The 18,531-nt window shown below is 35.9% G+C and overlaps 1 pseudogene; it reads right to left on the bottom strand.

Moving 5' to 3' along the window:
- Positions 1 to 9,413: 9,413 nt before the first annotated feature.
- Positions 9,414 to 9,529, bottom strand: LOC140639268 (U4 spliceosomal RNA; annotated as a pseudogene).
- Between the last annotated feature and the right edge of the window lie 9,002 nt (positions 9,530 to 18,531).

Genomic DNA, 18,531 nt, shown 5'->3' with positions numbered 1-18,531 from the left:
ACTTGATTTGATTAAATATAGGCATAAATTACGACTGTGCAGATGGCATAGTAGACTGACATGTTGGAAAAAAATTGAACAGACATGCAAACCGCCAAATCCTTACTGAGAGTTTCAATGGTTTAGAACTTTTCAGTGGCCCTCTTCCTTTCATCTCTCAGTAAACTAACTTACCTGGTTTTTATTAATTTGGGTTTGTTGGGGTTTTTTTGTTTTGTTTTTTGTTTTGTTTTTTGTTTTGTTTTGTTTTGTTTTTTTAGGGAGAGAAGGGGGAGAAGGCAGAGGGAGAGAGAATTTTAAGCAGATTCCATACCCAGGATGAAGCCTGATGCAGGGCTTGGCCTCACTATCCTGAGATTATGACCTGAGCTGAAATCAAGAGTTGGGTGCTCAACCTACGGAGCCATCCAGGCACCTCCTGTGTTGAATCAAGTTGCTGACTTCCATTCTAAATATCTGTAGACATTTTTTGTTGCACAACTTTGGGTAGGTCAGTTAGGCCATCACAACACTCCCTATTTTACATTTCGGTCCTACGCATGGTAATCTCTTCCACATGATAAATTTCTATCCAATCTTGCCTAACTATCCTTAAAATCTGCCCTTTCCCTACTCTTTTCTTTCCATCGCCAAGTATAAAGCAATATGAAGAAATACACATATTCTTTAAATGTGAAGAAGGATAAAGTGTTTATCCTTGAGCTACAAACATATCTTTTACTTTTCTATACATCTAGCTATAGTGAGTTAAATAGTATTCCGCAAAATTCATATCTACTCAGAACCTAAAATGTGACTTTATTTCAAAGTAGAGTCTTCACAGATGTAAAACTAATTAATACCTCAAGACAAAATCATTCTGGACTTAGAGTGGGCCCTATATCCAATGACTGGTGTGTTTATAACAAGAGGAGAAAATACAGAGACACAGGATAGAGAGAAGGCCATGGAAATCTGGAGGCGAAGATCAGAGTGATTCTCTGCAAATCAGGAAACACTGGGGGCCAGCAGAAGCTGGAAGAGGCAAAGAAAGATTCTCCCCTAGAAACTTCAGAAGAAAAAAAATAAATAAATAAATAAATAAATAAAAAAAAAAAAGAAACTTCAGAAGAAGCATGGCTCTGCTAACACCTTGTTCTAAGTCACTCAGTTTATGGTACTTTGTACAGTAGCCCTAGGGAACTAACACCAGTACCATACTGATAGTAATAGTACTATACTAATCTTAGGATAACACATTTTTCATGAAAGCCAATACAAAATTTATAGGCATAGTGAATGAATTAAATTGCGAGGAAGTGGGCATCGCTGTACATGCTGCTAAACACAAGGTATTCCTAATACATACCCTCTACTCTCTTTTAGGACGACTTTCAGAGATGTAAATAAAGTATCTCCTGGTAAAAGGTCTTCTTGGCTAAAGTTTATTGGAAAAGTTCAAATTGACATTTGGCATTTAGAAGTTGGTTTCAAAGACAGAATTACCATGGTAAAATTAAACTATTTTCCACCTTCTAGAGATAATACTTGAGTGGTTACAAAAAACTTGAACATCCAGTGAAGATATAGTTCTTCTTTCCCACTGGAGATAGGGGGCCTGAAAAAACACATTGTACAGCCTACAAGCATACCTGCTTCTCCTCCTGAACATGTCATACATTCTGAGGTTCATAGTCTAAGGGATGCTGTAGAACACGAATCCCCCAGCAGAATGAGACACACCCTCTCAATGCCCTCTTTGCCCTCCATATGCAGCTCTATTTTATCACATTATGTTGTTATTATTGGTTTACCTGACTGTTCCTCCCAACAGACTGAGAACTCTACAAGGGCAGGACTGTATATAACTCATCCTCATACTCCCCGGCCCCGGCATCATGCTTGGCAGCGCTGGTGCTTGATAAATGCTGAACTAATTAAACCACTGACCTTGCTCTATTCATAATAGAATAGACAAATTTAGAACACATTGCCAAATTGCAGTCCTGAAATTGAGCATTTATTCTCAAAGCAGATGCAGCAGACATATTTTTATTTACAAAATGTGTTTTATATACTGCCCCTTTCTCAAAAGAAGGCAGCAAGACTCAGCAATTAATTACCCAAGCCTAATGAGAGAAATGTTCACAAGTTACTGCAGCCTAGTATTTATCAGAAAGATGTAATAGCCTGGGTGGTAGCAGGTTCAAGACATTTTTCCTTTTCATGTGAACTGCTGCCATAAAGAAAGTTCCAAGAACAACAGTAATGTGTGGCTGAAGGACAATGAGTTTTGCCTAGAAGTCAAAGAGAGCCAGGCTTAAATCTTCTGAACCCTCTGTCCTGGAGTCTTAACCACATTCCATATCCCCAGAATTTAAAATTGATAAAGAATGTGTAAACATTCTAAGGTGGTTTTAAAGTTTTTCTAAATCCTCAAAATTGCTAGGTCAATCGAATGTAGGTCATAGCTAGTATACTCATCTCTGAGATTATAACTCCAGTCTAATTTTAGGCACTGCCAATGGTTTTAAGGAGCGGATACTCAAAAACAGTTCTAAGAAAAACATCTCTGATGAAAAGTGAAGAAATTTGGAGATTCAGGATAGGGATCCCAATGAAGAAAGACTATTGAGAATCTTGTTTTCAGGCATTTGAGTAAGAGAGGGGGCTTGCAGAAGAATTCACACTTGCCAGGTTTCCAGTTTGTAGAAGATAGGCTCTAAGATGGCCCCAATGATCCCTGCCTCCTAGTATTCATGTTCTTGTGTGTCTCTCCTCTTGAGTGTGGGCCGAACCTAGTGACTGGTTTCTAACAGCTAGGATATAGCACAAGTAATGGGATGTCACTTCTGGAATTAGGTTACAAAGAGATCGTGCCTTCCATCTTCGGTGGCCCTCCCTCACTTTTTTCCTCACTCTGAAGAAAGCCATGTTGTGAGTTGCCCTGTGGAGAATCTCATATACCCAGGAACTTAAGCCTGCTGTCCAACAACCTAGTAGGAACTGAGCTTGGCCAAAGCCACTTGCATGAGCTTGGAAGGCCCACCCCTGATGGAGCCTTGAGATAACTGCAACCCTGGCCACCTTCCCTTCAGCCTTGTCACAGACCTTGAGCCAGAGACATTTTAGCCAGGCCACATCCATATTCATGACTCACAGAAGCTTTAAGGGAATAAATGTTTGTTGTGAGCCACAAAGTTTGGGGGTAATTTGTTACACAGCAATAGGTAATTATTATATGCAACTTCTATTTATAGTATTAAATGTAGGGATGCCTGAGTGGCTCAGCAGTTGGGCGTCTGCCTTCGGCTCAGGATGTGATCCTGGGGTCCTGGGATCGAGTCCCACATCGGGCTCCCTGCATGGAGCCTGCTTCTCCCTCTGCCTGTATCTCTGCCTCTCCCTCTCTCTCTCTCTGTGTCTCTCATGAATAAATAAAATATTTTTTTAAATATATAGTATTAAATGTATCCTTACTTTTCAAAACACACATTCCGATTTTTGTTTGTGTGAGAAGGTCACCTGATCCCTGAGATGGAAATAGAGACCATTCTCTTAGAAGCTTGGACTTGTATATACAAGAAAGTCCAACTGAGCAGAATGTGGCAAAGCTGACCTTAAGGTAGTCTTCCTAAGGCCAGAAACCATAAAGCCAAAGGACAACACATTCATTCACTCATCACCTTATGACCAGTAGTGGAAATAAAATCATTTTATTCTTTAAATGCCTATCTATATGTTTATTCATCTTTTCAATGCAGTGTTTTATAGGAAACTGGAGAGCCACAAAAACTGCTTCTCTGTCTCCTCTGAATCACTAGAGATGCCTTCTACATGAACAAAATGGATACTAAGCACTTATGCTGTGAAGGAACATAATTGCCTGGCTGCCACAAGACAACATTTCATTTCAAATTCTATTCATTGCTTACTCATTTCCCCAAACAATTTCCCTTTTGCTCAAACTTTCCTATATAATAGAGTACTTTATTAGATAATGTTTACTAATAAACTGAAGGCAAGGGTAACTATTAAAAAAGATAAAGTATTCAATTAGAACAGCTTAATTACAATGTGACTTTGTATAGAATTCTAGCTTGTAATTTTATCTGATAGCAATGTCAAGTGTTCGTTCAAAATAAGACATCTCACATTCAGTTCTTTCCAGATTTGACTAGATGAGCTGGACAATACAGAGCTTAAACTTAGATTCGTGGTATCTAGGACTTCACAAACAATGCCGGTATTTCCTAGTGGGAAATACCATATTAAGACATTCCTTTAAAACATACTTGCTCTTAGGTACCTCAACCTAAGCTACCACCATGAAATTTTGTTCAGTTAACAGTTCTCAAGTAGGAGGAAAGATCAGCACTTATCCTTACAGGTCTGTTTCATATTCTCTTTTTTTGCTTTTCCTCTTTCAATATACAATTTATCTAAAGCTGAAAATACACATAAATTCTTCTCCTTGAATCTTTAAGTCCTCTCTTTTAATGGATAGAATGTTCTGAAAACTCACTTAACTTCTCACTCTTCTTTGTTAATCCTAACTGACCCAGTGACATTATCAAATGATGGTATTGTTCTGCTGGAAAACTGAATTGGATGCCTGCCATAATCTACAAAATCACCATTGACACATCTCTTGGACAAACTGAACAAATCACTAACTATCAAATATTAGCAACTTTTGAAACAATGTTCAGGCTGCCATTAACACCTCAACTTGCTTATTAATAATAATGTAAGTCGGGGCTTTCTTGACATTGTACTTTTCTTATTATATCTCACACCATTGGTAAAGTATTATAGATTTTTTTCCTTGAAATTTTGTACCCTATTCAGAGAAGGAATAAATCTTGCCTCATTTACATAAATTCTGAAAGATCTTTTATAGGTCTATGAAACTAGGCCAATTGAGCTGGCAGTAATCTGGAAATTTTTTGAAGAAAAATCTGAATTACATAGTTATTTGGGATAAAATTAACTCTTTGTTTATAAGTTATTTAACTTCTTCAGCTTAGTGCTTTAACTTTGCCTCTGGGCAGACGGCCTTATCCTCAAACACCAGGTTTTCATTCTATTAGATGTTTTCCAAATTTCCAAATTCTAAAACACAAGCATTTTCTCACTTCTCTACTTAAAAGTTCAATTTTTATTGCATTGTCCAATATATTTGGGATGAGGTTAATATATTCATTAAAATAATACATAAGGCCCTTAATTACCTGGATTTCCTGGACTCCACCAGCCCTTCTAGTTTCACTGTTCACTTTGTCCTTCATACCATGTCAGCCACACTAAACCACCTGCAGTCCCGACTTCACTGCATTCTCCACACACTGGGTCTTCCAACCTCTGTTCCTTCCATCTACATCACTAACCATTCTATCAACTTTTCTTTAGTGACTCAGACCTAAACCATCTTCAGTTCTCATCTCAGATCACATCCACGTAGAAACTCCTTCATTTTTGCTTCCTAACTAAGGTACATGTTTTTCTTATTTCCGTACCTAGCGTTCTATTCTAACCATCACATTTACTGCACTGTCTCACTGTTGACAATTTATACCTGTCAATCTCCAACTAATTGTGAAGTCCTGGAGTCAATGTTGCCTCTTACTTTGCTGTTTATCTTTTTTTTGCAAAACTAGCATAGTGTCTGGAAGAGAATAGGCAATCAGTAAATACCTGTTGAATTAGCTAGAATGTTTATAATCTTTTAGAAGGAGTTATTGAAAAAAAGATCTTTCTTTTAAGAGAATGCTGAGAAAAATAACTATAGCAGGACAAATAATTCTGAAATTGCCATTTAGAGTTCATTTATATAGTTCAATAAGATATGAATATTTGTAAACTGTGAGAAATAAATATCCCATGATACCTGAAGGAATCCGTTGTTTTGTCAATCAAATGCTGGGAAGGTCAGCAGGATAAGAAGTTCAGAGGCCATGCTTTTGTTCAGATAAAAGCCAAAGTTATCAAAACTAAAAACAAAGAATTAGTACACATCATTGAACTATGAGGTAAAGAAACATGCATTATATACATATGCAGATCTTCCTCAACTTATGATGGAATTATGTCTTGATAAACCCATCATAAGCTGAAAATATTGAAAGTTGAAAATTATATACCTAACCTACTGAACATCACAGCTTAGCCCAGTCTACCTTAAATGTGCTCAGAACACTTACATTAGCTTACAGTTGGGCAAAATCATCTGACACTAACTCTATTTTAAATTTAAGTGTTGAAGCTTTCATGTAACTTATTGAACACTGGACTGAAAGTGAGAAATGGAATGGCTGCATACGTACAGAATGATTCTAAGTGTATTGGTTGTTTACCCTTGTGATTGCATGGCTGACTCGGAGCTATGGCTCACTGTTGCTGCCAAGCATCACAAGAGAGTATCGTACCACATATCACTGGCCTGGAAAAACATCAAAATTCAAAGTATGGCTTCTACCGAATGCATATTGCCTTCATACCATCATAAAGTCAAAAAATCGTAAGTCAAACCATCACAAGTTAGGGACTGTCTGTATTTTAACCTAAGCATGCAAAAATAATTTCTGTTTAAGAATACTATCTCAGGGGACGCCTGGGTGGCTCAGCAGTTGAGCGTCTGCCTTTGGCTCAGGGTATGATCCCAGTCCTGAGATCGAGTCCCACATCAGGATTCCTACAAAGAGCCTTCTTCTCCCTCTGTCTGTCCCTGCCTCTGTGTCTCTCATGAATAAATAAATAAATAATCTTTAAAATAGAGAGAGAAAAAAATAGAGAGAGAGAGAGAGAGAGAATAGTATCTCAGGATCTTGCTCAGGTCTATCCAGTAAAATCCAACATATAACAAATTTTACACTATTGGAGGGTAAAACATTCCAAAAATTCAAACACTTTCTAACTTCTAGAATAACTTCTAACACTTTCAGGCCAATAGTTAAAAGCAGTAATTTCAGAATTAGCCTCAGGATTAGTTTCATTCTACTTTTCATTATTTTTTGAAACTGTTCTCTATAAAGAAAGCCATTACAAACAACAACAACAACAACAACAACAAAAAATATCCCTCTACTATCCCAGTGACCTCTGCTGAAGGTAAAGTTAAAATCCAAAGGAATCTGAGGTGGTGGAGACATTTAGGTACTTACATAGGTGAATACTATCTTATTTTCCCAAACTCCCAAACTAAAAGAATTGGCCAATCTCAGCTGAGCTCTGTGGGTGCAAATCTCAGGCAAGGTAAAGCCTCAGATAGCATGTGCTGGGCCAAGGAGAACCTATCTGATCTAATAGACCTTACATCAAAGAACTCATTTGATTTGAGTAATTTTGGAGGAGATCAAGAAGCATATATATAGCTACAGTGACTCTAGGATCACAAATCACTCAATCTACTATGGAAAATAGGCAGAGGCCTACAATAACCCCATGCTAATCATGGTCAGTGAAACCACGTCAGTCTCATACATTTTTATGTCCCCAGAACCTTGACGAGTGCATACACAAGGTGGATGCTCAGAAGATACTTGTTGAATAAATGCATTAATAATTAAACGAATGGGGGCTCCCGGGTGGCTCAGTCAGTTAAGCATCCAGCTCTCAATCTCAGCTCAGGTCTTGATTTCAGGGTCAGCCCCCTGTACTGGGCTCCATGCTTGGGCATGGTGCCTACTTAAAAATAATAATAATAATTCATTTAATTAATGAATCAGGGATGTCATACAACTAAAACACATTGCCCAGGAAGACAGCGCTTAACTGTATCTATTGCCTATTGACCTTAAATAGGTTGAATTTTTTAATCAGTGTATTCATCATCAGCATCTTACCACCCCAACCTCCACTCCAAATACAGCCAAGTTGAACCAGTCCTTCCAATCTGGACATTTTCACAAACAAGTAACCGTTTATGACTGGGACTAAACATTGAGGTAACTCTCTTTTTTCTAAAGTCACTTCCAAATCTCAACTCAGGGGTAACCTCCTAAGAAAACTTTCCTACTCCCTTCCTCCCATAGAATTGATCCGTCCCTTCTTTGGATTCCCTCTATACCCTGTATATGCTTAAACATCTTTTAATTGTGATATACGACATGCATAAAAATGTATAAAATATTGTTATGCAGTTTAACTGTAATAATAAATACTATATAATAATAAAGTTATAAACTGCACACTTGAACAAATTTTAACTGTGCCATTTAACAATTATAACAAAATAAATCCTTGCGGGGGCATGTGGGTGGCTTAGTCAGTTAAGTGTCTGCCTTCAGCTCGGGCTGTGATCCCAGGGTCCTGGGATCAAGCCCTGTGTGGGGCTCCCTCTCAGCTGAGTCTGCTTCTCCCTCTCCCTCTGCCCACCATCCCCTGCTTGTGCTCTCTCTCGCTCGCTCACTCGCTCTCAAATAAATAAATAAATAAAATCTTTTTTAAAAAAATAAAAGATTCTTGTGTAACATCCACCAAAGTCAAAATACTGAATAACATCAGTGTTAGAGAATGCTTCCACCATCTCCTTTCCTGATCTCAAGCTCTTTCCTCTCCTTGGGTAACCACTATCCTGACTATTATGACCATTTGTCCTCACTTTGCTCTGTAGTTATGCCACAAAGCAGAAATCTTTAACAATTTGGTTTACAAAAAAAAATGTTTTTTAGTTCACTTTTGTCTGTTTTTGTCTGGTTCCTTTTGTTGACATTATATTATCAGAATTTATATATGTTGCATGTAGCTGTAGTTTTTAAATTTTCAGGGCTAGGGGCAGCCCTGGGGGCTCAGCAGTTTAGCCCCGCCTTCAGCCCAGGGCCTGATCCTGGAGACCCCAGATCGAGTCCCACGTAGGGCTCCCTGCATGGAAGCAGGGAAACTTCTCTCATGAAGTTTCATAGTTCTATCTGTATAAATAGAATAATTAATTAATTAATTAATTAATTAATTAATTTTCAAGGCTAAATGTCACTCTATTACATGGATAAACAATTTGTTCATTTTACTGTCCATTAGGACACTAGGACATTAGGACATTGAGACAGGATCCTATTTGGGGCTATTTTAAGCAGCATTGCACATTCTTGTCAAGTGTACCACAGTGCACATAAGTATGCATTCCAACTGATAGCAAATATCTCTCTAAGAAATGATTTTCTGGGAACGTCTGGGCGGCTCAGTCGGTTAAGTGTCTGCCTTTGGCTGGATCATGATCTCAGAGTCCTGGGAGGGAGCCCTAAGTCAGGCTCCTTGCTCAGGGGGGAGTCTGCTTCTCCCTCCCCCTCTGCCCCTCCACCTGCTCCGGCTCCTGCTCTCCCTCTCTCCCTCTCTCTCAAATGAATGAATGAATGAATGAATGAATGAATGAATGCTTTTTTTGAAAAGAGAAAGAGAGAATTTTCTGGTCATGCGTGTCTGCACATTACTACATCATGCCAAAGCATTTTCCAAAGCGTGCGGGCCAATGTTCACCGCCACCGGTGTTTGATTAGCAATAATCACACCTCGGATAAACCTCATTAGTACGATACTGCCACTGCGCAAAGCTTGCCACCAGTTTTTGAAAGCCTTTATTTTTCCACGTTCTTGCCTTGGAATTGTCCCACTTTTAAATTTTCTCCGACCTAGTGGATTTACAATTGTTTATCATTGAAGTTTTGATAGGCTTTATTTGATTCCCAGTGGAGTTGAATACCATTCTAAATGTTCATTGGTTATTTAGATTTCCTCATCTTCGAAGTCTCTTGCCCATTTTTCTGTTTTTCTCTTTAGTCTTTTCTTTTAAAACTGATTTATAATAATTCTCTACGTATTATGAATATTTTGGTTAAAATTGTTGCAAATGTGTTCTCCCTTTCTGTGGTTGCCTTTGCATTAGCTTAGTGGTGTATGTCAATGAACAGAACTTCTTAATTTTAATGGAAATTGATCGATCTTCTTTTAGTTAATGCCCTTTGTGTCATGCTTAAGAAATAATTTCCTATGTAAGGTCATGAAGATATTCCCTTTATTATCTAGTACAAGCTTCATTGTTTTGTTTTTTTTTATATGTAAGTCTATAATCCACCTGGAATTGATTTTTGTGTTAGGTATGACAGGAAGTCCAATTTCATTTTCTATAAGAAAGATGTCCAACTGTCCCAGCACCATTTATTAAGAATACCAGACTTTCCCCCACTGCTCTGCAGTGTCACTTTGTCATAAATCAACTGTCTATATATGCCTGGTCTTTGTTTTTCTGGATACTCTATTCTGTTCATTCCCCTGTCTATTCTTGTGCTAACACTACATGGTATAACTTAATGTAGATTTATATTAACTTGGCTCTTCTTTAATCTTTGTAGTTTCATATAAACTTTAGAAGTAACTTTTTACATTCCACAAGAACGAAAACAAAACTAGTGAAATTTGTATTGGATTTGATTAAATCCATAGATTGATTTAGAGAAGAGAGACATTTTGGCAAATTTGAATTTTCTAATCCATGATCAATGTCTATTTCTCCATTTATTTCAGCATTTTTAGTTTATCTTAATAAAGTTTCATAGTTCTATCTGTATATTTACTTCTAGGTACTTTGATACTTTAATTAAGCACCTTATTTAAACTTCAGTTTCTACTTGCTGCTAGTATATATAATTACTTTTGCATATTGGTCTTTTAGAGTTACTCTGCTAAATGATCATTAGTTCTAATCACTTACCTGATTAGAGTTAAATTTTCTGCATATAATGTTACTATTTCATCCAAGAATAATACAAATTTTGTTTTTTCTTTCAAATGAATAAAAGTTTTATTCAGTTTTGCTATTGTTTTGGTGATTTAGTGTTTTTGTTTTTGATGTATCACACCAGATAATACCTCCAGGATAAAAAAAAAAATCATATACAGCTAGTGATAGTGAGCAACCTTGTCTTGCTTTTAAACTAACAGGAAAATTCTATGAAGCTTTAGTATCAAACCATTAAACATTAAACGTGATATTGTTGTAGGTGTTTATTAAATACTTTTTATCAAATAAAAGAAGTTCCGTTCCATTCCTACTTTGCTACTTTTTCTGAACTTGATGAAAATATTGAATTTTGACAAGTATCTCTGTTCATTTATTAAAATTACCATATTTTCCAACTTTTACTCTGCAAATGTAATAAATTTCATTCATTTTGTATATCAACCACATACTCCTGAAATAAACTCAACTTGGTCACAATACACCATCCCTTTTATTTATCACAGTATTAGATTTACTAATATTTTGTTTAGAATATTTTCATCTGGGATGCTTGGGTGGCTCAGTGGTTGAGCGTCTGCCTTCAGCACAGGGTGTGATCCTGGAGTCCTGGGATCGAGTCCAATGTTGGGCTCCCTGCATGGAACCTGCTTCTCCCTCTACCTGTGTCTCTGCCTCTCTCTCTCTCTCTCTGTCTCTCATGAATAAATAAATAAAATTTTTTTAAAAAGACTTAGAATATTTTCATCTATGTTTATAGGTGATTTTTGCCTATTTATTTTCTTGTCAAGTTCTTCAGATTCATTATTAAAGTCATGATAACTTCATGATACTATGAATTGTAAGACAAGTCTTTAATCTCTGGGAAGTTTGTAAAAGATAGCAGTTACTTGTGTCAAAGCTTGACAGAAGTCAATAATTAAGTCACCTAGGCATGATATTTTCTCTATGGAAAGTTTTTAAATTATCTTTTCAATGTTTTATACAGTTATGCAATCATTCATATTTTCTATTTCTTTTTATGTCCATTTTGGTAAATGGTAATTTTCTAAGACTGTCTCTATTCTATTTGAATTTTCAGTGTTTTGTCATAAAATTGCTCATAATATCCTATCATCATTTTTTCTGATACTGCAGGATATGCAATAATATCCCATTTTTGATTCTTGGTCATTATTTTTCATGCTTTCATTGTTTTCCCTAACCAGTCTTGGAGGAGAAAAGAAAGCTGCACAAAGAATAGAATGGAGTTCCCTTGATATAATAAAAAGTATCTAATAAACAAACCCCTATACCACATGTTTTTTAATGGGTTTGGTTGATCCCCATTGTGTACTCCCTGATGCTGCCATAGTTTCATCTTGGGTATGTGAGGCATGTGCCAGAAGCTTCTACAAATGGTTACAACTGAGAGGTTGCCAGTTACCTTTCTCTTATTTTCAATTCTTCCTCATACACAACAGAACAAACTTTTCCTTTCAAGGAAAGCCAGGGACTTACTGATAAGGTAATTGCATTCACTCAACAAGAAGGCCACTGCCCTTGACAACTCTCTGGTCCCCCAGCTCACTGGGCCATGTCCTGGGCCTGTGAGATGCGTGAAGCCACAGGTTGCCAACCAGCAGAGTCAGCAGAAGATGGGAAATGACATGTGAGATCTCCATGAAGTACGTGTGGAAGATGGATGATCAGCTAATCTGCTGCAGAGCAAGAGTAGTGTGAACACTCTTGCAAAAAGTGGTTTTGTCATTATTTTTCAGTGCACATCTTAAATACATAACTATTTTATTGTTTTTCATTATTTTCCAATTTATAGCAAACCCTGTCGGCAATGAGTTCAGAAGAATGGAACTGTATGTTTAGTGAAAAAGTAAGTACTACGTAACTATCCCTGAGAAAGTGAATGAAAAATTGCCAAGATTTACCATCCTCTATGAAGGTAGTAGTGACATCACTGAACACGTAGACATAGATCTCCTGAAGAACGCTCAGAATCTATTTCAAAAGTGGGTAAGAAGACTGAGTTATGAAATAATAATCCAATACGTGAAGCTGCAGAAAGTGCATTTAAACAAGACTGTGAAGCTTATCTTTTCATTTAGAGCAAAGGCCTGTTCTTCTAAATTAATTTCAACTCATTTTGATTTCAGGCTTTTCTTGGGTATCTTCAAAATGCAGGGCAATATCTGTAAATGTGTGAGCTCCATTAGCAACAACAGACCCTTCCAATCCATCAAGTGATGCCAGTTTCATGGTATTTTACAGTATTTTCAGTTACTTTAAAGAGAAATAAGTTAGCGGTACCTGGGTGGTTCAGTGGTTGAGCATTGGTCTTTGGCTCAGGTTGTGATCCCAGGGTCCTGGGATTGAGTTCCGTAGCAGGCTCCCTGTAAGAGCCTCTGCTTATGTTTCTGCCTCTTTCTCTCTGTCTCTCATAAATAAATAAATAAAATCTTTTAGAAAGAGAGAGAGAAAAAATAAGTTAATTCCACTAATGTTTTTATTTTCTCATCCAGTTCAAGAAATTAAGAGTAAAGCTTTTGGAAGATCATTATGTCACTGGAGAATGACCTGGCATTGTTGAGCCTGGTATTGAAAATTGTTTAAAATTAATGATCATTAAAATATTAGTTTTATGGTGGTAATACACAAAATTTGGTGTTGTAAGGCATCATGGTAAAAAATGGTCTTACAAATATAATAAACACACTGAGATTTTAGTATGTGTGTACCTATATTAGTAAACTTCACCTATTTTGTGTGTGTATATATATGTATATATATATTTACAAACTTATTAAATAAAATTAGCAAACTTGACTATATATTTGAGTCAAAATTTAAATAAATTTAGGAAATTTGAACTGTTACCTATAATAAATATTACATATCATGTGTTATATAATATAAGGCATATTATGTGTAATTTTATAGTATATAATAATATATAATAAATATGATATATGTAATAATATAGTTATATAATATATTATGTATTATGTTATACATTCTATTATATTCATTGTTATATTATGCATTATGTATTGTATTATTTCTTATATATATAAAATAGGTCAAGTTTGCTAAATTGTTATTCATATCTTATATAATCTTGCAAGATGTTTTCAAGAGTCTTCATGTTCTATCAATTACTGAGAAAGACATATTAAAATGTCTTGTTATGACTGTAAATTTGTCCATTTCTCCTTACAGTTATGTTAGTTTTTATTTTGCAAGTTTCAGTACTGTTACTATGTGAATAAATGTAGATTTGTTTATCTTCAAGAAAAAAAAGAACTGTTTACCTTCTTACAAAATTATCTTCTTACAAAAATTGAACATTTATCAGAATGAACATTTATCAGAAGCAGATTCTCCACTTCTAGTAATGGTTTTCAACATTTCTGTAGTTTTGATGTTTAGGTATGTTTTAAATGACATTATGTTATTTTATTTTTTATCCAGTGTGTCAAACTTCAATTTTTAAACTAAAGGACTCGGCTCATTTAGGTTAGATTAAATTTAACACATATTTGAATGTAAATGACCATCTTATTATGTACTATTTGTCCTATCTATTTAATGTTCCTGTTTAACTCCTCTCCTACTTTCCTTCGGATTGAGAATTTTTTTATTATTCTATTTTCTCCTCTACTGCTTTGGAGATTTTATGCCCTTTTTCTATTATTTTTGGGAAATTACATCATACATTGTTGACTCCCCAATATAAGGAATACTAAGAAATATCTTAGTACATTTATCCCTCCCCCATTCATATTATATTATCATTGTATACTTTAATTACATAGATAATTATAGCTAAATACAATATGTTAATAGACATATATATCAATTATATTTACATATATTATGTGGCTATATTATATGTTATATGCACATTATATGTATGTTATATATTATTATACTCCATGTATGTCATTTTAAACCTCACAAGATATTTTATTATCATTTTATTTGGCCGATATTCATTCAGACTTACTAAATGTTTGCCCTTTTGTTGTTTTTATTCTTCCCTTCAGCTCTAGCTTTCTGTTTCTTTTCTTCTGCCTAATTAACACTCTTTAGTATTTCCTTTACTGTAGGTATGCTTGTAGCAAACCACCTCAGTTTTTATCAGCTGTTAATATCTGCATTTCAAATCATTATTAAATGATATTTTTAGTGGATACAAAAGTGGTTAGTAGTTTAAGTTGGCTGGCATTTCAGCACATTAAATTTATCATTTTATAGTCTTCCATTTTCCATTAATTCTGGTCAGAAGTCAGCTCGAAGTCTTACTTGTGTACCTATTTTAAAGGTAATTTGTCTTTTTTTGTTCTCTGACTATTTTTAGGATTTAAAAATATTTTTTTCTTTGTCTTCAATTTTCTGAAGTTCCACTCTAATGTATCTAATTGTGAATTTATTTTTATTTATCATCCTTAAGATTTGTTAGGGTTTCTGAACCTGTGTATTTCATCAGTTGGAGAAAAATAGAATGGCACAAGATAAAGATAAAAAAAATCAACAAGTATCAAGTGTGAAAAAGCTACGAAGTTATGATAAATCACAACTTCATGACTTTTATTTGAAATGCAATGAGATGCCTTCAAAATATCTTAAGCAAAGATGTCATACGGCAAATTGCATTTTAAAAGCTATTCTGGGGGCACCTGGGTGGCTCAGTTGGTTAAGCATCTGTCTTAAGCTCAGGTCATGATCCAGGGTCCTGAGATTGAGCCCCACGTGGAGTTCTCTGCTCAGAAGGAAAATCTCCTACTCCCTCTCTCTGCCCCTCTCCCCTGCTTGTGCTTTTTGTCTCTCTTTCTCTTTCTCAAATAAATAGTTCCTCTCTTTTAGGTAAGAAATATTAGAGAAACAAAGAATAGAAACAAGGAGACCCAGTGGAAGTTATTGCAGTTGTCCAGACAAGCTATAAAGTGGCCTGTTCTAGGGCATTGTCAATGAAGATGAAGAATAGTGGACATACTCAAAATATATTTTACAAGTTAAAAAAAAGAAGCTGATAGGCTGCTTACAAGATTTAGGGAAAGAGAATATCATGAATGACTATTGTTACTCTGACTTGAGTGATTTGATGGAGCCAGTTACTAAGATGGGAAGGAACAGAAGTAGAACAGATGACGAATATAAACAATTCAAACTTTTGATTTGGAAGTATCGTTGAGACATCCAAGTGAGATGTCAGGTTGATATAATAGATAGATGAACTAGAGATAGATATAGACAAATGGGTGAATAGATAGATAAATAGATATTGACTGAAATTCAAAGAATAGTTGAGTTTGAGATAGAAATGTAGCATTCCGCAGTATAATAGATGGAATTTAAAGTCATGGATATATATTATAATACCTAGAAGAAAATATAACTAGAGGAGAAAAGAAGTTCCAAGACTGAGTCCTGAAAAGCTTTAAGATTTAGATGTCAGGTATAGGAGAAGTACACTAAGAAGTAGACAAGGAGGAAAATCATGAGATTGTGATGTCTTAGCCACCAAGAGAGGAGAATTTCCACATAAAGAAAATGTCCACTGTGTGGAAGGATTCTAGAGATCAAGTAAGTTGAAGGCAGATAAACAACCTTTTAAGTGAGTCACATAAAGGCCCTTGGTGTCCCATACAAGAATATTTTCAATGCAATCAAGGTGCAGAAGTTAAGCTAAAGTTTTTAGTTTAAAAAATAATTGAAAACTGAATTAATTATACTTTTCTATAATGTCACTATTATTTTGAGATTATTTCTATCATAACACTTCTTATTTTATAATACAGATAACCATTCTCCTTTCAGAATCTAAAGTCAGGGGCAGCCTAGTGGCTCAACGGTTTAGTGCCACCTTCAGCCCAGGGTGTGATCCTGGAGACCTGGGATCAAGTCCCACATCAGGCTCCCTGCGTGGAGCCTGCTTCTCCCTCTGCCTGTGTCTCTGCCTCTCTTTTTCTCTGTGTCTCTCATGAATAAATAAATAAAATCTTAAAAAAAAAAAAAAAAAAAAAGACGGATGCCTGTGTGGCTCAGTGGTTGAGCGTCTGCCTTTGGCTCAGGGTGTGATCCCAGATCCTGGGATCGAGTCCCACATCAGGCTCCCTGCATGGAGCCTGCTTCTCTCTCTGCCTGTGTCTCTGTCTCTCTCTCTGTGTCTCTCATGAATAAATAAATAAAATCTTTAAAAAAAAAAAAAGAATCTAATGTCATATGAGCTAGATCTATATCTCACAGATCCCTATGTCCTATAAAGCTGACACATGATAGGTTTTCAATTTAAGTTTGTTGAATAAACAAATTGGGGAGTGAATTAGTCTAATTAATTAATTAGTTAATGAATTAGTTCCCTAAAGCAAGCTACCTAGGGAAAAATGGGAATCAAAGGGGCAATTAAAGGAGCTGGCCTATGTCATGTTACAATTTTGCTTCTTTAGGCCAATATATTAGTTAATCTAAAAGAAATGGATAAATTTCTAGAAACATATAACCTATCAAGACTGACTGATGGGGCAGCCCGGGTGGCTCAGCGGTTTAGCGCCGCCTTCAGCCCAGGGCCTGATCCTGGAGACCCGGGATCGAGTCCCACATCGGGCTTCCTGCGAGGAGCCTGCTTCTCCCTCTGCCTGTGTCTCTCTGCCTCTCCTTCTCTCTGTGTCTCTCATGAATAAATAAATAAATAAAATAAAATAAAATAAAATAAAAATCTATTTAAAAAAAAAAAAAAGACTGACTGATGAAGAAATAGAAAATCTGAACAGAACACTTATGAATAAAGATTGAATCAGTAATCAAAACCTCCCACCAATAGAAGCCCAGGACCTGATGATTTCATTGGTGAATTCCACCAAACATTTAAGAAGAACTAAAGCCAATTCTTTTCAAACCCTCCCAAAAAATTGAAGAGGAGAAATGACTTTCAAACTCATTTTACAATTCCCACATCCCCCTAATACAAAAGCCAGATGAAAATACTACAAGAGTCAATATTCACGATTAACCTAGATGCAAAAATCCTCAACAAAATATCAGCAAACCAAATTCAACAACACATTAAAAAGATCATACCTAGATCAAGAGGTACTTATCCCTAGGATGTAAGGATAGTTTTAAAATGTGATATACTACATAAACAGAATAAAGAATAAAAATCATATGATAATCTGAATAGATACAGAAAAAGCACTTGACAAAATTCTACAGCAGCATTACCTGATTTCAAAATAAACTATAAAACTATAGTAATCCAAACAGCATGACACTGGCATAAAAACAGACATCTAAACCCATAAAGCCAAATAGAGAGTTCAGAAATAGATCCATGTATTTATGGTCAATAGATCTTCAAAAAAGATGCCAAGGACACACAATGAGGAAGGGACAATGTCTTCATTGAGCATGGAGCTCATGACCCTGAGATCACGACTTGAGAGGAAACTAAGAGTCAGATGCTCAACTGACTGTGACACCCAGATGCCCCTATTTTAGAATGTATTTTTAAAAATATTCAGCCCCCAAAGTCTGGAGGGAATGTTGGACTCTTCCCAGGGGAACCATCGGCAATGCCCTGTGCTTCTCTGATGATTTGTCTCCTCTCCCTCATACCACAGAATTTTTATCTACCTGGATATCAGAAAAGCTCACTCTGACCCACAATATATTCCTCCAAATCTGCACTTTGGGCATAAATTCTGCCTACTGATCTCAGGGCTAAGGCCTCTGATGCTCAAATTCCAGATTCTTGCAACTCATGAACCAGAAGCTTCTCTCTTACTTTAGAAATAGGCTCTAAAACCCTTCCCAAGAGGCACCTG

Source organism: Canis lupus, chromosome 8, assembly GCF_048164855.1.
Source record: "Canis lupus baileyi chromosome 8, mCanLup2.hap1, whole genome shotgun sequence".
Lineage (NCBI taxonomy): Eukaryota > Metazoa > Chordata > Mammalia > Carnivora > Canidae > Canis > Canis lupus.
Note: the sequence above shows the minus strand (reverse complement) of the source record. Positions and strands in the feature narration are given on the sequence as shown.